Source organism: Argiope bruennichi, chromosome 3 (assembly GCF_947563725.1).
Source record: "Argiope bruennichi chromosome 3, qqArgBrue1.1, whole genome shotgun sequence".
NCBI lineage: Eukaryota > Metazoa > Arthropoda > Arachnida > Araneae > Araneidae > Argiope > Argiope bruennichi.
In genome coordinates this window covers 104452496-104473232 of record NC_079153.1, presented here as the reverse complement: position 1 = coordinate 104473232, position 20737 = coordinate 104452496, and the positions used below count along the sequence as shown (strand labels likewise).

General features: G+C 25.3%; 1 protein-coding gene across 3 annotated transcripts in view; it reads left to right on the top strand.

Moving 5' to 3' along the window:
• The first annotated feature begins 1577 nt into the window (after positions 1-1577).
• The window catches only part of LOC129964010 (G-protein coupled receptor dmsr-1-like), a 90701-nt gene continuing 71541 nt past the window's right edge, over positions 1578-20737 (top strand). The window contains exon 1 of one of the 3 annotated variants that reach the window (XM_056078664.1): positions 1578-1652. The gene's annotated coding sequence lies outside the window, so the exon portion shown is untranslated. Of the gene's footprint in view, positions 1653-5057; positions 5182-20737 lie in introns of those variants that run through there. The other 2 variants (XM_056078663.1, XM_056078666.1) reach the window with 2 other exon arrangements.

Genomic DNA, 20737 nt, shown 5'->3' with positions numbered 1-20737 from the left:
AGAGATCTGCATTCAGAATAAAATTTGGTGTATGTCCAGAGAACCTTAATTTCCTTATTTAAGATATAAATATTTCTTGTGTATCTCACAAAATATTTATAAATTCTTTCATAATTAACTACTTCTGTTTCAAACGAAATAATATCTGAAAATTTTCTGGATTTCTCTTTTTTTTTTACTTTGACTCAACCAAAAAAAAACATTCATTGTGGCTTAGAGAAGTACGATATAATTGTTAATCTCTTAAAAGGGTGTTTAAAGCAATAATGACATTTCTAATATTTTCCACCTTTGGCGACCAGTTCGTTCGCCAAATTACTTTGATATTTTATTACAGTGAAGCGATAAATTTGGAATACATTTTTTTAAAAATGAAATTGTCACTTGATCCGACTGAAATATATGAATTTAATTAAATCACTCTTCTACAAATGATTGAAGTTCAAGTTAAGGATTGCGTATACTACGAATAAAAGCGGAAGTGAAAACTCTATCTCTGATAATAAGGCAATTTTAACTGCCAAATAACACTGGCAAAGACGCACGATTGAAGGCTTTGATGGATGAGTTTGAATTTCAACATAGCATTGTTTCAGTCTAAAACCAAAGAAAATATTTTTAAAAAAGAACTTTACAGAAATTAAATTAATAATAAAAAAGTTTTTTTTTAATTTTAAAATGGGACAAAAATTATTTCTTTGAAGGAACATTTTTGGAAGATATGAAAATTAATTTCTATAGTAAAGTCATAGTGATTATCCATCTAGCGATGGTTAATCCTATTTTCGTGCTTGATTAAATCTCGTTTAATGTCTGTTTCGATAATCTTACTTTTTTTTATATCTTCTCCTCTCTAACTGAATGAAGTGACAAGATAAGCACACTGTCGAGAATTTATAATAATATTTTCCATGTCCATTAGTTAAGCGTTGAATTAAGTGACACAGTAAAAACCTTCAATGAAGAAGTCAAACGATTATATAACGTTTTATTTACATTTGTCTGTTACCATTCATCAATAAGTAATAAAAACTATTGCTATGTCAGTGTTTTATATATATATATATATATATATATATATATATATATATATATATATATATATATATATATATATATATATATATATATATATATATATATATATATATATATATATATATATATATATATGCCAGTCGCATTATAAATTTTAATATCTTTTGAGATGAAAAAAATTATGTGTAAACTAAATAAATGAACCAATTAATAAATACAAATTTGTCTTAATTTTAAGAATCTATAAAGATAATCGTATATAGATAGAATCTATCGAATCTATAAAGATAAAACGTTCAAATAAAAAGGTAATAAAAAGAAATAATATACTGAATAACATAAAATGTTCTCAACACAAGTTCTATCAGAAACGATACAGATAATTATCTTTCTGAAAAAGAAGTATGTAGTCTTACTGAACATCTTAATGGAAAGTTTCAGTCAAAATTAAACATTTGGTAACAAACTTTTCCTCTGTTTCATAATTATTTTCTTAGCCCTTTAATGCTCATTGTTAAATATTTAAATTTGTTTTTCAGTGGAATTCTTGTAATTTTCTTCCGGATTAAAGCTTTCATTTGGAGAACAAGATTGAATCGAAATTACTTTTGAAAGTTAGTAAACACTGTTTTCATTCCAAGTTATGTCAACATTCCTGTCTTTTCATACGAATTCAATACTTCCATTCTTACTAGATAAAGACTCGTAGCTTCTTAGTTTCCTTTTCCTATGCTTTTAATATCACAAATGTAATTATGTTTCATTCTTTCATTTAAATTCTTCCCTTGCTGATTTATCTTTTAAGTCAACAATTTTAGACGTGAGTTTAACCTCATATATTTCAGCTGTATTTAATATCCTCTTATATATTTGAATTATTCTTATGTGAATATTTAAAATAATTTGCTGCTAATCCGAACTATAAGTGTATAAATAATAGTGTATACACTTTTAAATATAACTATGCTATCCGAATTATAAGTGTATAACTAAACAGAATGCAATGAAACATGTCATTTTGTGTGTTTTTTTAATATTTTTCATAATTCGTCGGAATGTATAATTATAATAGTTTATAAATTTTAAAAAGGCAGTTTTGAAATGTTTCTTTTTAAGATTTTATTATTTGTAAGAAGATATAATCCTTTTTTATGAAAAAAGAAAGTATGCCTTTCTTATCATACTGGCATTACATTCTGAGTAAAATTTCAATAGCTAAATCAGTATATGTCCTTCAATTTCTGAAACTACTTTACATTTATTTACATTATTTTCTGAAACTACTTTACATTAAAATGTCTGCATCCATCAGAAAATTAACCGGAACATATGGATAATTCAAAAGCATGATAGAAAAAGGAAGCTAATTACTAAATATCATATAATGAACATTCTGTTTTAATAAATCTATAGAAGGCAACAATTAAATAGCTTGAGACGTGTTACAATTTAAACGCAGAATAAATCATATCTTTTCTAACAAATGTCAACATTCAATTAAATGAAAAACATTTCAATGTTTCAATTCATGGTTCAATCAATGGTTTAATTCAAAAACCAATTGAAAGGTTTGATTTGTCCATTCATTTGGTTTCTGAAATTTCTTAGAAAATATGATTACATCTAGTAATTTCCGATTTATATTGCTATTTTAGCTGGAAGAGAATAGTTGAGTGTACTGTAAAGGAAATTTAAAATAGTTAAGTCTCAATAAATTATCACCCATACAAATATAAGTATTTAAACTACCTGAAGGCAAGGTGAACAATTAATTGAAAACTTGCTGTTTTTAATTATTACATGTTTTCTTTTGTCAATTTTAAATGTGAATTGACTCCTTATCAAGAATAATTTATATGGTCTCAAATTACTCTATTTATGTTTAATGAACATAATTGCTTTAAAAAAATATATCTTAATATAAATTACTTAATTATCGTTAAATAAGGTCCTTATTTTGTCTTAATAATATTGATACTATGAAAACTAATAAAATGATATTTTTGTAAAAGGTGTAAGAAAAAGAAATTAAAACCCAAACCTCAAAATTGAACCATTTTATTTTTTCAAATCATAATTAATTGTTTTAAATATTTGTGGGGCGAAAAACGAAACTATTTTTTTATAGTTAACTGTATCTTTTGCAATATTCCATTTAATGAATGGTCATCGCAAAGTATGTTGTAATTTCGAAAAATTTAAATATTCACTATTTGGTAAAATTATATAAATGTACCTTACAATACAAGTCAGAAAAATAGTAGAACTTAAATTATAATTATTCTCAATAGTTGAAAGCTTAAAGAGTCTTTTTTTGCTAATTTTGAAACTATTTCACTTCTTTAATTCAAAAAATATGTTTGCTTCTATTAGTTAAAAAAGCTGAAAATGATGATGAACACATCAAGAAAGCTTGTCTTTCTTTTTTATTTAACTCAGACAGGTTTGTATTGCATTTTACCGATTCAACATTTAAAAATAGGTCAGACGATTTTTTACGACTTCTGTTGTAAGAGCATAAGGAGAGAAAAAGGTCATCACCTCGAATTCGTCAAAAACACGCCGGTAGTCTGATGACCTTATCCATGACCTCAGCTGAATTTCTAATGTTTCAATTTGTTATATGTTCTTTAATGCGAATTCATTTTAAATCAAATAGAATTCTTCCATGGTTATTTACTTTTTGTAAAAAAATATTTCATTTGTTCTGTTTGACTTATAAACTTAAAAGAAATTCCGAAAAGGTATTGGAAAAACAATTTCTTATTTTGAGAAAGAGAAACTTTAGAAATAGATTTTGTTATGGATTTCTAATTTTTTAAAAAATTTCCTTTATATGTGCAGGAAATTAGCTCAAGTAATAAATTTAAAATTACATATTTACACTTAATGCAGGGCATTTAAATAAATTATTTACAAATAGGATAGTGATAAATAAGTTCATCTTGGCTATTTTTTATTTCTTAATGGATACATTTACATTTGATACTCCTATAAATATTTTATATAAACTATATTTATGACCCCATTAACTAAATTTATGTGCTTAATGCCGTTTTATAACATAAATTTAGTATTGCTGGTACTGAAATGCTATGTGGTTATATTGCTTTACGGCCATAAAATTGATCTTGAAACTATTTTTGAAAATATTATGACTTGAGTTGCAAATTCTTATTTATAATGTCTTACTAGTAAGAAAATTAAATCTTTGCAGTGATTGAACTGTAGATTATTAAAGCTCTGATATGAAGGTTGATGGTAAAAATATTTTAACTTAATTCAACTAGATATTATTTAAACTTTACCGTAGAAAAATAAATAATTTTTAAATTTATTGATTTGATATTCTTTTTTTTATTTGTATTAAATATGTTATTATAAAAACATCTTCTAATGTTTAAATAGAAAAATAATTGGTTAGAACACTTGTTGAAAAATTCTTAATATATAACTGTAAGCATTTGACTATTTTTATACAACAGTTTCTTGTAGAATCTTGTAGAACAATATCGTTTCTTTTCTTCGCACATATTTATACATTCTGACATGAAAATAAAATTTTTCGAATAATATGATTCAACAAAAAAAAAGTAGAGACTAAAAGACTACAGAAAGAAACAATTTCTTAAAATAGTGAAAGAATAAAGAATAACGAATATTTGTATTGCTAGAATTTTAAGAGCACTTTTTGTCCCGAACCTCTCAGGAAGTTTCATAATTCAATTCCAAAGTAGCAAGTATGTGGATGATTGAATCTGCCTTTCCTGACATTTCCTCATCCTTTCACTGATAGACTTTGAAAACAATAATTTTTCTCCATCCAGTTTCCATTAAGTTCCGCTACTACAAAATTTGCAGACAGGTAATAGCCGAAAAATGTAAGTAAATCTAAGCTCCGCTGTCACTTTGTTGTAAGAATTCTCAATTACGACTAAGTCACGAATCAATCCGGAGCGCCACCTGGCGCGAGTTTCTTTTCCACTCTAACTGTAGTTTCCCTCTGCTTCGTTGCATTCACGGCCTGTTGGTTCTGTGAGTGCATGAGGGTTGGCGAGTTACTTTCTGCCACTTTGCTGATGCTCTGATGCTCTCTCTCCCTCCCTGAATTAGAAATTAATCAATCCTAGTTCAGAGTGGATGGTAAGTCGCTTTTTGCTTTACAAAACAATTTATTTATTTTTTGTTTTCCTTGACTAACTTTAAAAAAACTTTTCGTGCATATCATTGTGAAAATATTGGTACAAATTGAATACTTAAAAAATTATACGCAACTGTTGCTATTTTTACTAGAAAAGTAAAGTAGATCAATTTTCGTTAAGAATAAACATTGTATACATTGAGTAAAGCTTGCAGTAATTTGAGCATAATAATACTTGAAACATACTTGTGAAGATTAATATCTCATGCTCATGATTTTTATCTCCATATTAAGATCAAATTAACAAACTTCATTTAATCACTTATCAACTAATAATTCAGAAAATATTGACTAATGTGTAAATTTCTCCAACGAAAATTTTTTTTTATTTTAAAATTTTGAAAAAAAAATCATGTCGTCTTTAGTATGTATTTAATATGAACAAAGATAATATTTCAAACCTCATTTTGATATTAATTTTACAAATATGCTCACAGAAAGAAAATTTGAAATAATTATATGCAATAAAATTATTGAAATGTTCAAATAAAATTTTTAAAATAAGGTAAATATAAGCCCTGTACTTTACTTCAAGAATACTTTACTGTACTTTATTTTAAGAATACTTTATTGTACTTTAATATAAGAATACTTTACTGTACTTTATTTTAAGAATACTTTACTGTACTTTACTTTAAGAATACGCATTGTATATATCGAGTAAAGATTGCAATAATTTGAGCATAATAATTTTTGAAGCGTATTTATGGAGATCAATATATCATTCTAAGTAATAGTTTTTATCTCTAAGATCAAATTTTATTAATTAATTATTAACAAACTTCAGTTAATCAGTAATCAACTGATAATTCAGGAACATTTGCCATAAATATATGAAATATAGACTAATGTGTAAATTTCTCCGGAGGTGGAATGTTTTTTTTATAAAATTTTGTTAAAAAAAAAAGAAAGAAATCATGTCGTCTTTAGTATGTAGATAATACGAACAAAGACAATATTTAAAACCTTATTTTGACATTAATTTTTGTAATTATGCTCACAGAACGAAAATTAGAAATAATTCTATGCAGTAAAATTATTGAAATGTCAAATAAAATTTTTTAATGAGGTACACATAAGGGCTGTGCTTATAAGTGAGATGTACAAGATTATTTTTGCTATACATCATATGTTACAAGGAAGTGATAATGCATCTTAAAAAGAATAATCAAGCAAAATTCAAAACATTGATTTACAGATCTTAACCGAATAACCTGCTATTAATTTAATATTTCATGATATGGAATCTATTTAGATATATTATAAATTTGGGTAAATATGCTATTTATATATGACTTAGATTGGAAAAATACATGTAAAGCGATTTTTTTAATATTTATGTTATATAAAAAGGACTTCAGTTTAATAAATGAAGAATTAAAAATGGAGCCTTAATTTCAGAGCAGTTATTTACTTGATTATAATTTTTGTACTTCGAACAATTTTTAAATCATTTAGACAATAGAAATGTATCATGAAAGCATTGTTACAGAAAAATTTTTATTATATTTTTTTAAGATGGCGAATTGAATTACTTTTACTCGGGAAAGGAAACATAGCTTTAAAGCATTTAAAATCTTTTCTCTTTTTCTATTACGAATGGACAAAGAAACTTTCTGTAAGGCGTCCATATCAATGCAGTGTAAATAATCATTGAAAAAAAAATTAGGACATTTTTTTAATATGATAATATCTGTGTTCCTAAGCTTGTACAATAGGTAGGACTTAAGGGAACAGTGTGAACTTTAGCAAATTTTGCATTATAAATTAAAATCTCGCCAAATTCTATCTGGTAATAGTAAAGATTAATTGACTGAAGAAAATTTCAAGATTTGCGAACGTATAATAAAATCCTTACCTTGCATACATTTTTAATTAGCAAATATTTAGGAAATTTGAATTCAAAAAATACAAAAGACTAAAATATTATAATATTACATTTCGTTTTGTATTTAATGTCAAATTACAACAATTATTCGGAGACTTTTCAAGTCTTATTATGTAAACATAATACATTTTTGAATTCCTTTTTTATTTTGAAATATTTTCATATCATTTATCATTATTCAGTGACTTGGATTTGCTTTCGTGACGTTCGTGAGTTTACGAACGTGATAACAAAATTCCTTTTAAATAAATAATGACCTGCTGAAAACAATAAAATTCAAACTTCAAATCAGTGATATTTACAGATTTATTAGAACTAATTATTTTAATATATATTTTATGATACTTGATAAGAAATGTTAGCTTCCTCTTAAATTTTGTCAACATCGATAGCTGTTTATAACAATACCAATCTATAATAATATTAAGGTATTCGATACTTTTCTTATTATAATAGGTTTCATTTAGTTAATAACACATAAATAATTTGTACAATGATGTTTCTGCCTTAGAATGTGCATTTTAAATATTTGTATGCAATGTTTTTGTTGGAGACATTAATCTACAACCTTGTTAGAGATTGCAAACCTATAGGACCTAGATGAAAAGAAGATGATTCGTTGCCATCCTATCATCAACCATAAGATGATCATAACGCAATGTTGAAAATTTATTTATATTCATTTCATATGATGTCATTTCCGATTTTTCACTTAATAATTATCTAATTATGTTTACTACCATAGAGCAAAATCGTCCAGTCCTATTATTTAATTCTGACATTATTTTCTGCATTACTAAAAAAATGCTGAAAAATCACTTAGATTTAAAATATTTGCATGTATCTGTCCCACTTTTCTTCCTTTTTTCTTAAATTTCAGCATGTGTTTATTTAATTCCTTTAGAATTCCATTTCTTGGGTAACAAAAATAATTATTTTTCAGTTAAAATCTTTTACCTTAATTTTCATATTTTTTTTGAAGAAAATTACTTTTTCCACATCATGTTGGAGTTCTTAGGCGGTAATGAATTTGATGATTTTCATTTAAAATAATGGTAAATATTTTAAATAAATTTAAATTTAATTACAAACCTTTCGTTTATCATGGCATGCATGCACTGATAATTAATTATTTTCTAAATTTTCAAAGAAAATCAAAGCATACATTATATTTTAACTCATATTTTGAAAATTAAATCGCACTGTCATTTTAGGAAATTTCTAAATTAATATAAAAAATGCAGATAACAATGTTTTTATTTTTCAAAATTATTTACTTGTACACTAAATAAAATTCGAAAATAAAATAAAAAGAAATGAATTGTGCCTTTTTCTGTATTAACCGTAAGTTAAATAAAATATTTTATGCAAAAATCAGTAGATTATTTGTCATTTTAATTGTAGCTAAAAGTGAAATAAAAATGAGATAAAAAAGAATAAAAATGTGGTAATGAAAAATAAACGAAAAGAACACTGGAGCTTTTCATTATCTTAAATGATCCATGTTAATATTAAAAAGTTTTTCTTTTACATTTATATATTTTTCTTTTTTGATTTATAATTGTTTAAACAGCAATATAAATGCTGAATATACACAATTCATTAAACGATCAAATTGACAAATGTTGCCGTAAGTTATTGATTTAATAAACAAGAAAAAATGATTTTTCGTTGAAAAGGCTAGACTCTAGAGAAATGCGGAGTTTTACTTTGTTTAATATTACGCAAAATCTTTTCCTTTTGCGGAAAAATGTGACGTTTCCATTTTCTTTTGAAGAGTATTTCCTTATCTTTAGAATTTGATTTTTTAATCTTTAAATGTGCCATGTTATGATCAGATTTTATTTAATACGAACAGATGAAACTTTGTTTGAATTTGTATGAGATATACGCATACTTAAAAATAAGAGGAAACACATCTTCGTTAAGTAAAGATTTTCAACAAGAACCATCATCTTCAAATAAATGACTTTTTTTTACAAATCTGGAAATGAATTTTCCTCTATTCATTTTACACAGGTGTTTCCTTTTCCCATATGCTTAAAGTCAAAATTCCTAAATGAGCTTCAGAATTCCATTATTCCCTGAATATTTTACAAAGAGCTTATTAACTTCATAACAGGAAATGGCTAATTGCTTTTCATTATTCCATCAGCAAATGCTCACTTTCTTGTGTCATTGTTTTAAGATTATATTTTAAACATTTGTGTTCGCCTGTTGTAACAGAATGTAATAGGTTTTTACTGTTTAAGGAAATAGAATTTGGAGAAAATTTACTTTTACATTTTCAAAAGCACATTTACTTAACAGTTTGGATATAAATATTTTCCAATGACGTAAGATTACAACGGTGTTGATCAAGTCTGCATAAGGTTCAACAATTCAAAGTTTAACGAACGCATTATATAAAGAGTATAAAAATGCATTCAGATTCATAGTAAATAAATCAAATGCCCTGAATTCTTATACTTTCAGTATCCAAATATAGGTCGAAAATATCGTCTAAGTATTTCCGTAAATATCAAGAAAATATATTAAATTCAATAATCTTTATTATGTTATTCACTTTTAGTTATATTTTTACTATTTAAGAAAACCGAATTTGGAGGAAATTTAATATTACATTTTCAAAAGCCCACTTACTTAATAGTTTGGATTTAAATATTTTTCAATTACGTCAGTTTACAAAAATGTAGATGAAGTCTGCATAGCGTTCGACAACTTAATTAAAGTTTTAAGAATGCATCATATAGAGATTAAAAAAATGCATTCAGGTTAATAGTAAATGAATTAAATGCCCAAATTCTTATACTTTCGGTAGCCGAATATTGTTCAAAATTATTAAGTAACAGATTATATCGAGATTATTACAAAATACATTCAAATTCATAGTAATGCCCAAATTTTTATACTTTCGGTAGCCGAATATAGATCAAAATAATCTCTATGTCCTTTCGAAATTATCAAGCGAATATAAGAAATTCAATGATATTTATTAAATTATTCACTATTAAACGCTAACTGGCAAACTAAATAAACGTATTTTATGTGCTTTGAACAAAAAATATTTAAAATGAATTATTTCACAAATGACTTAGATGATTGAGTTGCATGTACTAAATTGAATGCTGGTACTCTAAATAATGAATTTGTTATAAACTTATATTAATTTACTTAATTTATTTTTGCATTTTCATTTAATTTAATTTTGCCAGAAAAATCTTCATTTTTAAATCTTTTAAAATAGAACCGAAAATCTAGATAACCAGCATACTCATTTACCGACATCATTAATTAATTAAGAGGAAGCAATAAAAAGGAGGGAAATTGGCTTAAATTATAAATACTGATTGTCAGATACCATATTAATGTTAAAGTTTTATTAGACAAAATCCTAAAAATGTTCCAAATTCTAGCAATTATTCTGAACGTAATTTGTTTCACTCTAACCTTTGTGAAAATATTCTTAAATATTGATGTATTGTTTTAATAAAAGGCAGAAAGTCTGTGAAGTCTGCAGGAAACATGAAAATTTCTTCATATTATCAAGGAACGTATATCTTATACTATCACTTTTACCCCTTACTGGAAGTGACAGCAAAAAAATATTGAAAATACTATAGTATATTATACTTTGTCAAGAACAGCGGTTAGAGGTCTGAACTTTGTATTTATGACATTAAGTTTTACTTTTCGCAAGTTAGAATTTAAGAAAAAAAAAGTGAACTCTCATAAACTATTGAACATGCAAGCAGAAAAAAAAATCTGTATTTAACGTGCATTTTTAAAGATATTTAATGATTTCAATGAATGTTTTTAATAATAATAATAATAATTTTAATATAATAATAATTTTGAAATAATTAATTCTATATTTCAAATATTATAAAACATATATATTTATTTTTTCCTAAAGAATACCAAGTTAAATCAGCTTTTTCACACGATTATTCTATGAGATGAGTTTTTATTGCAAACATTTTTTGTGATTAACTATTGTTATCTGAAGATATAATAAACTCATCTTTAAAAGACTTCTAGTTCAATTTTTATCTGCCATGTTTTCTAAATTTTTAATTAGATTTTTTTTATTTATTTTTGAAAACATATTCTGATCAATATTAAATTCTTTTTAACCTTTTTCTTCCCATGAACGTTAAATTTTTTGAAGATTTAATATAACAAACATTTGGGAAGTTTTGATAAGATATTTACGTCATTGCTTGTTTATGGAATACAACCAATCAGTTATTACTATCACTTACACTATTTTGGTACCTACAAATTAATATTAATAATAGAATAAAATATAAAAGACTAAACCTTCCATTATCCTGTTTTTCTTTTTTTAAAGCTGTTAAGATTCTCAATCTTGTGGGAGCAAAATCAGTTGCTTTTATTAATATTTCATTATTAATACAGTTATTAATATTTCATATATTCATAATTAATTGGAAAAACTACTAGTGAGTGGAAAAAATAATTCAAATTATTTTCTGTTTATAATTACTGAACTATTCCAAACACAGTCAGCAAAATTCTCAAATATCTTCCGTTATTTTTTTTATCTAATACTTTTTTATGTCTGTGAAATATATGCATGAATTAGTTTTCCAAAGAATAACTCAAGTGCTCTTCAGTGCTTCGAAGAATCGAATGTTTATCCTCTTCCTACGATGAATTGATATTTCGATATTTAATTCTAAGTGATTTCAAAACTGATGACGTAATATTTCATGCTGAATGATCCAATTGAAAAATAAATTTTATTTAGTATTATACTAAATTTCTCTTTGGAATATTCTTTCTGTATTTTAATTCTCTTATTCTCGAATGTATGCAAGTAATATCAAGGAAAATTTGTTTCAATCAAATTTTTATTCCAAATTGTTTTCTTTCTTTTTTTTTATTCCACCTTCAATAAATATGGCATTAAATATGAAATTGATATATTCAAATGTTCCAATATTTTATTTTCATTGGTAGCACAAAACTGTTTTGTAAAAAAGCGACATAAACATAAACAATATAATTTCGAAAAAAAAAAATCCCAACATATTTTCTCAAAATCATGAATCATAATCTTTTTTCCATAATTCTGTTTGCAATGATTAATTAATTTTGCACAATATTTCCTATGAGAAGCAAAACATTTTGTAAATATAGAACTTTCAAAGTTCATTTAATTTCTTTAAATATTAGTTTTTGTACTAATTATTAATATATCTATAAAAAATATAATAACTTCTATTCGAATTAAATTAAATTAATTTTTAGATACGAATTTTTAAAAACGTCTTAGCTATTTTTTTTCCCTGGTTTTTAATCTTCTACCTGTAATACAATATATATATATATATATATATTGTTTTCAACTTAATTCTTAAATAATATATACGGCAGGAAAACCTTTAGCATATGCAGAGTGTAAAACTACGAATTGAATTCACATACTCTTTATTCTCTAGTCATTATAAAAAATAATATCATAAAATGTTTTCTTTAAATTTTTGATTTTTATTTGAATTCAGTTTTACCAATGCGAGTTAATTCTAATCTTAAAATGTATAATAAATATTTAATAAAAATTAGCGTCCCTAATAACTTAATTCAATATATTATTTTCGAATAACAATCATTAATTTTCGGAAACATTTTTATCTCGTCTATAATATCTTTTAAAATGTTTCCTAGCTTTATCCATTTAAAATGAAAATTTAAGTTATTGTAATAGCTAATTTCACTTCAAAATTTACCATTATTTGTCTAAAATATATTTTTTAGTATACTTTTATGTTTTACAAATGTTGAAAGAATTTTCCTTTTTACCTCTGAAATTGTGAAAGAGGTAAGTTAAAAATAGTTTAATATGTTCTTAATATGTTTTCTGAGTATTGATGCAACTGAAAGTTCGAGAAGATAATGAAAAGCACACACTCTATATTTATTCAAATTTCCTTATTTCTAAACCAACCGATTAATTAATTAATCAATTAAAATTTCCTTAGGTTCCAATTAATGCCTTTCAGACATTTGGTGAAAGTAACGTCTTTCAGACATTTAGTTTGACATTCTTTGAAATATTTATTAAATCTTAACTAATTATGAAAAGCGTGAAATTTTTTAATTAACTATAGCTGAAAGATATTTGAGGGTTATCATTTCTAAATTTATGCGAAGCAGCCAATGTTGTTTGGTACATATTTTAACATTTCATGTAAAATAATTTCAATGTCAGTAGTAAATTTTAAAGTATGACTTCAATATTAAACATTCCCAATACTTATCATGATTACTTTGTTCTGTATTTATATTTTATTTGAAGTTAATTCTAATCTAAATTATATTTTTTTCAAAACTTATTAGCATCATGTTCCACTTTTATCTTCAGAATCCGGTGGAAGAATCACTGACCTAAATAGATATACTATATAAATATAGTGAAAAAAATAAGGAAGCAAAATTTATTATCTGCAGAGCAAATGCCAGAATTTTCAGATAGCAGTGAAGTATTCCCAAAATATTAATTTACGAACTTTAATTGAAGCACACTATCGTGGGGGCGTTAACCCTCTGTTATCTTTTCCTTGACGCAAATGTTGACTCTGACAAGTGGCTGCTGACTGATAACAGCGATACCACTTCATGTGTGGATCTCTGTCAACAGATCACACAATGAGAGTTCTCAGGAAACACTTGTTACTTGCATCTGTGTGTTTAACACTGTGAAATAATCATTTGTAAACTACTGACATTTAAATAAATGAAAGAAAATGCTGTTTATTTATATTTTCGCAGAACTGTTACAAGTTGTTTCTACTTAGTAATATCTGATGCAACATTTTCTTACTTTGCTATTTCTTAGTATATTTTTTTAGAAAATATATATATGTCGGATTGCTTCAAATTAAAATAAAATATACATTTTAGTGATTAATAAAAATTATTAATTCAAATTTTTATAGAATAGAATATTGCAGGAAATACTGTATATGAAGTGTCATAATTGGCGGTCACATTAAGATTATTGTGGCATTAATTCCATTATCTAAATTATATATCAGTGTACGAATTCTAATATATGAATTAAAGTTCTATTAATTTATAATTTATTCAACTTGATATCATAAAATTTCTATGCTTTTAAGTCGAAAATGATAAATGGATTTAACTAATCCAAATTTTATCAGTCTGAGGGGGAGGGGGCGGTTATTAAATGAAATAATTTTGAAAAAATTATTCATTCAATTATCGATAAAAAATGATTGGTCTGATAATCCTCGTCTTGAAAATTACTATCCTTAAAAATAGATTAATCCATGTCAAAAAGCGAGAAGTAATGTAATGTTATGAGTTGATTATATAAAAAATAATTCTAATAAAACGTGAATATTACGACATAAATCTCGGGAATAAGGCATGTTGGCATGTTTAAAAAACATGCAAAAAATTGAAACTCTTTGACTCATTAAATATGAAGATATTCTTCACTCTTCTCAATTGAAAAAGTAACCAAATGCTTATATCTTATATATAAAAAGAAATGGATTATGGTAAAACTTTAAAAAAAATTGATAATTGGATTTGTAAACAGTGCTTATGGAATGATTAAATTTTAGTAAAATTATAAATTTGATCAATGGATGATAGGAAATTTTATATTTATTTAGTATAAAAACCAAGCATATGTTAGGTAAAATGAAAGACTGAAAAATAAAAGTTTCATTCTTACCTTCCGACTCTTCGAAACAGCTACATTTTTAAACTTTTCTTTTCTTTTTTTATCAAAATGGGAATTTTATATAGAGAGATGAACAATGTGAAGGAACTAATGTTTAAATTGTTATAATGTTTCATTTCTACGCTAAAAATTTAAATTCTTCTATAAATAACAGACACCCTTAATAAAATTTCTTTACCATTTTTTGAGTTAAAATAAAGAAATTAAATAAATTTTCAAAGCATATAACGCATTAAAAATTTACAATCTTAATTAGTACTCTCAAAGAAAAAAAATTGTTTTGGAAATTCTCGGGAAAAAAAATTCTCGGGAAATTCTCAAATAAAACCCTAAACACACAAAATCCTGATCATGACAAATACCTTCTACTTCTTTTATCAATAGCCTATATTCATAACAGAAGTATAGAAGGAATGCATTTTCTAACTTATTTAGTTAAAATAAAAAAGAAATTAAATAAGTTTTGAATATATATATATATATATATATATATATATATATATATATATATATAAGGAGCTAAAGATTTTAAAATTTTAATTAGTTCCTTCAAAATAAAAATTTGTTACGAAATGTGTCAGACAAATCTTGTTTCAAATATAATATGAAACTTAATCCAATGGCATAGACGCTATGGCATGTGACATTGCCAAACTCCATCTCAGCTTGTGATGGATGATGGTAGAGACAAATTCTCGATTACGAGACGAATCATCTCTCCTAGTTCCGAAGTTTTCCGGCAGAAATGAAATCAAGAAAATAAGAAGAAACCGAGAAATGAAATGGCGTTAGAAGAAGAAGTGTGTTCCCTTCTTTGAACCTTTAAAGGGTTAAACGTACTTCATTCCCAAGTTTAATGGAACGGTTCTTTACGATGAAATAATTTAGACGGAATAACTATATCGCAAAATCTTTTTTTGAACGTTATAACATGGAAAAATCGAAAGTATGGATAGAGAAAAATTTTATTTATTTATTTTTATTTTTACTTTCCATATTACTTTCAGAAAAATATCCAAACTTATTGGTTATCTTTATGGAAAGAGTTCTTAAGAAATTCAAAGTTTTTATGATTTTTGTTCAATTTGTAAGAAATATAGAAAGATATAATTCTAGGCGATTATGTTTTTAAGTTTTCAATACGAATAATATATTTTCCAAAATAATGAATCCAAAAGCAATCCAAATGAAATGAATGAAAATACAAATGAATGAAAATCCAAAGCAATCAAATTAAAAAGGGTGTATTATTTTGTTTAAAAATTAATCTTTATCTTTTACATTATTTTGGAATATATGATATTGATGGAATTTAATATCATAGATTATTTTCCATAAATAATTCTACTTCATATCATTTGTGATATAGCTGTGGTTCATATTGTTTGAAATAAAGAACATGATTTCAAGATATTTGAAATTTTTGTAATCCCCTATAATCTCAACAATAGAATATTTCAGTATATTCATATTTTAAGTATCTTTTAATCAATTTCTCTAGTTTCTCATAATTTTCACATTTTAACTAATTTAATTCAGTATTGATTCCAAATGAATGGGGCCACGAAAAGAAGGCAACATACCGTTATTGTTCTAATGATAAATTATAAATTAAAGAGCAGAAAAAATAGATTGTTACAAAAAAAAATACTTTGCTTTTAGCACACTGATAAAAGAATGATTTAAAAGACGATTTTTATCAATGTTTTTTTAAATTTAATTTCACAATAGAAAAACCTATTTACGGAAGCTTAAAATGAAAGGTGATACAAATTATTTAATTTTTATTTCTAGGAGCATGTGAAAAATGGTTTCTTTTCCATAAATTGCAATCAAATGCATTTTTTTTAAAAGTCACTGGCCTTTTCCGATCTTAAACATGATTATTTGCTTTACTTTTCATCCTGAAATTTAATTCGAAATGTTTCCTGGTTTTAATTATTCATAAATATTAAAGTCATTTTCATTTCAAAGGTTGATATTTTGAACCTTACTTGAACAAAAACTAAAATATTTCAGTATTCAACAACAAGCTAAACTGAAATATTTCGATCATCAATAAATAAATTGTTTGGATTATACTTTGTAATTGTAATCTTTTTTGTTATCATATTTTTAATTGCATATGTAAGATTTTTAAGATAACTTTGTATGTCTTCATGGTTCGTATCTTAGACAAATAAAAGAATACACTATTTTTTAAAAAAAACTGTCTTTAATAATAAGCGTAATTGTATCTTCAAAGTTTTATTACTGTCAAAATAGCATTCTTGGAATATTATAATTTTTCTACATTTTTTATTTTTATTTTACTCCAAATAAAAACAATGCTGAATGGGAAAACTTTCTTTTGCCTTTTACTTCTGAGAAAGTAAAATTTAAAATAATCAAATATTTAATATAGTATCAATTCATAATATATGATATAAATATGTAATAATATTATTGTAATGTATAATATAAAATTTAAAATAATATTAAAGCAATAAAAAACTTATAAATTTTAATATTTTATCCCATTAAAAATATCGGTTTATTATCTAAGAAAAAAACATACTTGTAATGCGTACTGAGAAACTTGAACATATTTTGTGCTAGATATAAAAGAAACTGCGATTCATGATCAAAGAATTTAATATTTATATCAACTCAAAATCAATTAATTTTTTGATAAAACTTTAACTCTGCTAAATTTTAATAAACGAATCACTTTGATCTCGAAATGAACGAGACATCATCTTCTTTTTTGTCAGGTTTATAGCTCCTTTCATAAAGTTTTATAAAATGTTTTGATAAAACCATACTTAATAAGAAGAATGATAACAGAAAAAATAATGTAGATTGATAAAAAGTAATGTGTTTTAAAACACGAAACTAAATCCTTAAAATAATTATAACTATTGAATTCTGATAAAATAATTCTAAGGATAGTTAAGTAACAACATAAAATGAATGTTATTAAAGATAGATAATGACAATAAGCATACAAAGATACTCAAGATTATTAAAGCATAACTTTCTATTTTTTCTGCATTAATCGTATTAATGAATTATATAAAATTTTAGTTCCTGCCTTAAAAGTTTTGATGTTTTAAAGAGCACAATATTTCAGACACATTATTTATTTCAACATTAAATATGTTTTTTTTTTTTTGAAAACATTCCTGGGGTTTTTTTTTATATAACATACGATTATTTTTCATCAAATGAAAAAAAAATTGTTCTGTACTTTGCAAGGTTTTAAAATAAACACCCCTTTCAAGTTTGTTACTTCGAAAAGTAACTACAAAATTCCGCACGATACTCTGTTTTATAAAATTTTGTGTAACAATTCACGAGAGTAATTCCAGATCTTTCAAGGAAATATTTCACCCATTCTGCTCAATTATTGTAGTATACTTATATTCCTACAGAATCAAATAAAAAAAACTGAGCTGCTCATGTCATTCATCTTGAAATTTTTGGTTGTCTTACTTCCGGCAATGGTGTCATAATTTTAATCTGTTTTATGCCCATCAAATTGCAAAATTAATTTAGTATGGCGAATTTAGTAAGGCTCATAAGAGCAAACAATTTACACCGTGGGATATTTTGTTGAATACTCTTATTAAAATTGCTGAACCTAAAATTTTCAGTAGCTTACATATCTTTTACTTTTTTTAAATAATAAATATAATAGTTATAAATACCAATATTTTCAATCTATCGGATCCTTTTACTCCATTGTTAATATTTAATACGCTATATAAAGTTATAATCTATATAAAATCCAAGGAATGTTTATCAAATTTATATGGTAATCATTCCTTGATTTGGCAAAATATCGTGACATTTTTTAAGATTAGTGCATGTTTATGTGACTATTATTGCTCTATAATAAACAGTACGAGTGCAAGGTAACTACTCTATTTAGTAACTATAAACTACTATTCCAATATATGCTCCCTCCCCAGCTATCATACCGTCTAGAGAAACTGAGGGAAGTTTTGGTCTGAAGTATTTTGAGGTATGTGCTCAAGAATCATATAAAAAAATAAGCAGTTGAACTCTAAAAATACGGTTATAATAAAAATATTTGCGAAGTGTTAAAGAGTAACATCTAATTTCTTTTCTATGGGAATGTGATCACCCTAAGGAAAAACTATAAACCATATAGGTGCATTTCCGATGCTATTTATGTTTTTTCGCTGTAAATTCTAGTAAAAAAGTAGGTGTTGTCTTCTGAAATTATAAACTATATAGGTGCATTTCCGACGTTGTTTATGGTTTTTAACTGTAAATTCCAATAAAAGAGTAGGTTCTATATTTGAAATTCTTGAAATTTTACAACTGTAACCGTAACTGTTAGAGTTTAGATGTTTATTTCATATAACTTTAAAGGGAATACCTCAAAATACCTTTAATCAAAATTTTATTCCGTTTTTGAGAACGATATGATAGCTAGGGACACACACATAGGAATAAGTTGTTGTTTTTTCAAATCACCCTGTTAAAGTCTGTATAGATATACATTTTATAAAAGTGTCCAGCACTTTTTGCGTAAGATATAATTACAATTAGCCATCATAAAAGATTTTACTTTATAAAATAAAATATCAGTGTAAAGACTGTGCTAGTAATGACAACTATTCCATCTCATTTGTTTCCCAACTAGAAAAGATGGCTCGCATCTGTGTGAATTAAACATTTCATTCTTTCCTGATTACCGCCACACTCGCTTCCTATCAACAAAGTAATAAACACGCCTCCGATTCCCCTAGGGGTTATTTTCAACTGATTTCCCCATTAACTTTCTTCTCACAAAGCAAGAACAGTTTCCATATACTTACAAGCACTGTGACACCTAAGTGGATACATACGCATTTGCGAAGGCAATGAAACTTCACAGACCTTTAAAATCGCTACACTGTTTACTGCAGGAGATAGCATTGTGCTATTTCGACTACCCCCTGTGGAACCTCACAGGCTATTGAGCAGTGGCTATTTATTCTTGCGCTTCAAGGAAACAACTTGAAACTGAACACATGTAACGACTGTTAAATGTTGGTAAAATGATCTTGTAAACTTGTAATAAGAAATGCCCTATTTTTCATTCTCGATTGGACATTTAATGCGTTTTTTCAAATAGGTGAAAAAAATATTTTAACACTGTTTTATAGGTAGTCAAGCACACATAAATCTGCCACATTTGACTAAATGTTTTTACATGTTTGTTATAAGATAGATTTTATATTTTGCTCTGGATTGAGTTTTCAATCAATTATTTAAACAATATAAAAAGGGATTTCTTAAAATTGAATGGGATTTGTAAGTGATTCAAAAGTGAATAAGTCTGACAGTGAGTTAAAAAAAATCAGCGAGCGAAATATTACTTTGGTTATTAAAGTAACAAACTGTAAATGAAAACTAGGTTACTTAGACTAAAAATTAGTAAAGAAATGTAAAATCCTGGATAATCAACGACTTCGAAAGAAATGTCCTGATGATCAATAATCAATCTGAAAGTATTGCCTTTAAAATTGAAATGAAAGTAATAAATGGCTTCAAGAATTCATTTGTTGTTAATTAATAGAAATTTTTTAAATGCTTAAATTTCTAAATCTAAAAAAAAATCAAGAAAGGTGCATTGATGGTTTCCAGGATTTAGGTGTTTTGTTAATAGCTACTGCATTATCATATTTCATATTAATTCATGCATGATTAAAATTGATGAACGGTGCTTTTCTGAAATAGAATTATAGTATTAATGATAAGCTAACAATAGAACTAATATATGTCACAATATCTGTTTAATCATTATTTAGAATGAATACGAAAGGTATAAAAAATTATTAGGGTCCAAACAACCATTTATGAAACAAACTTTAAT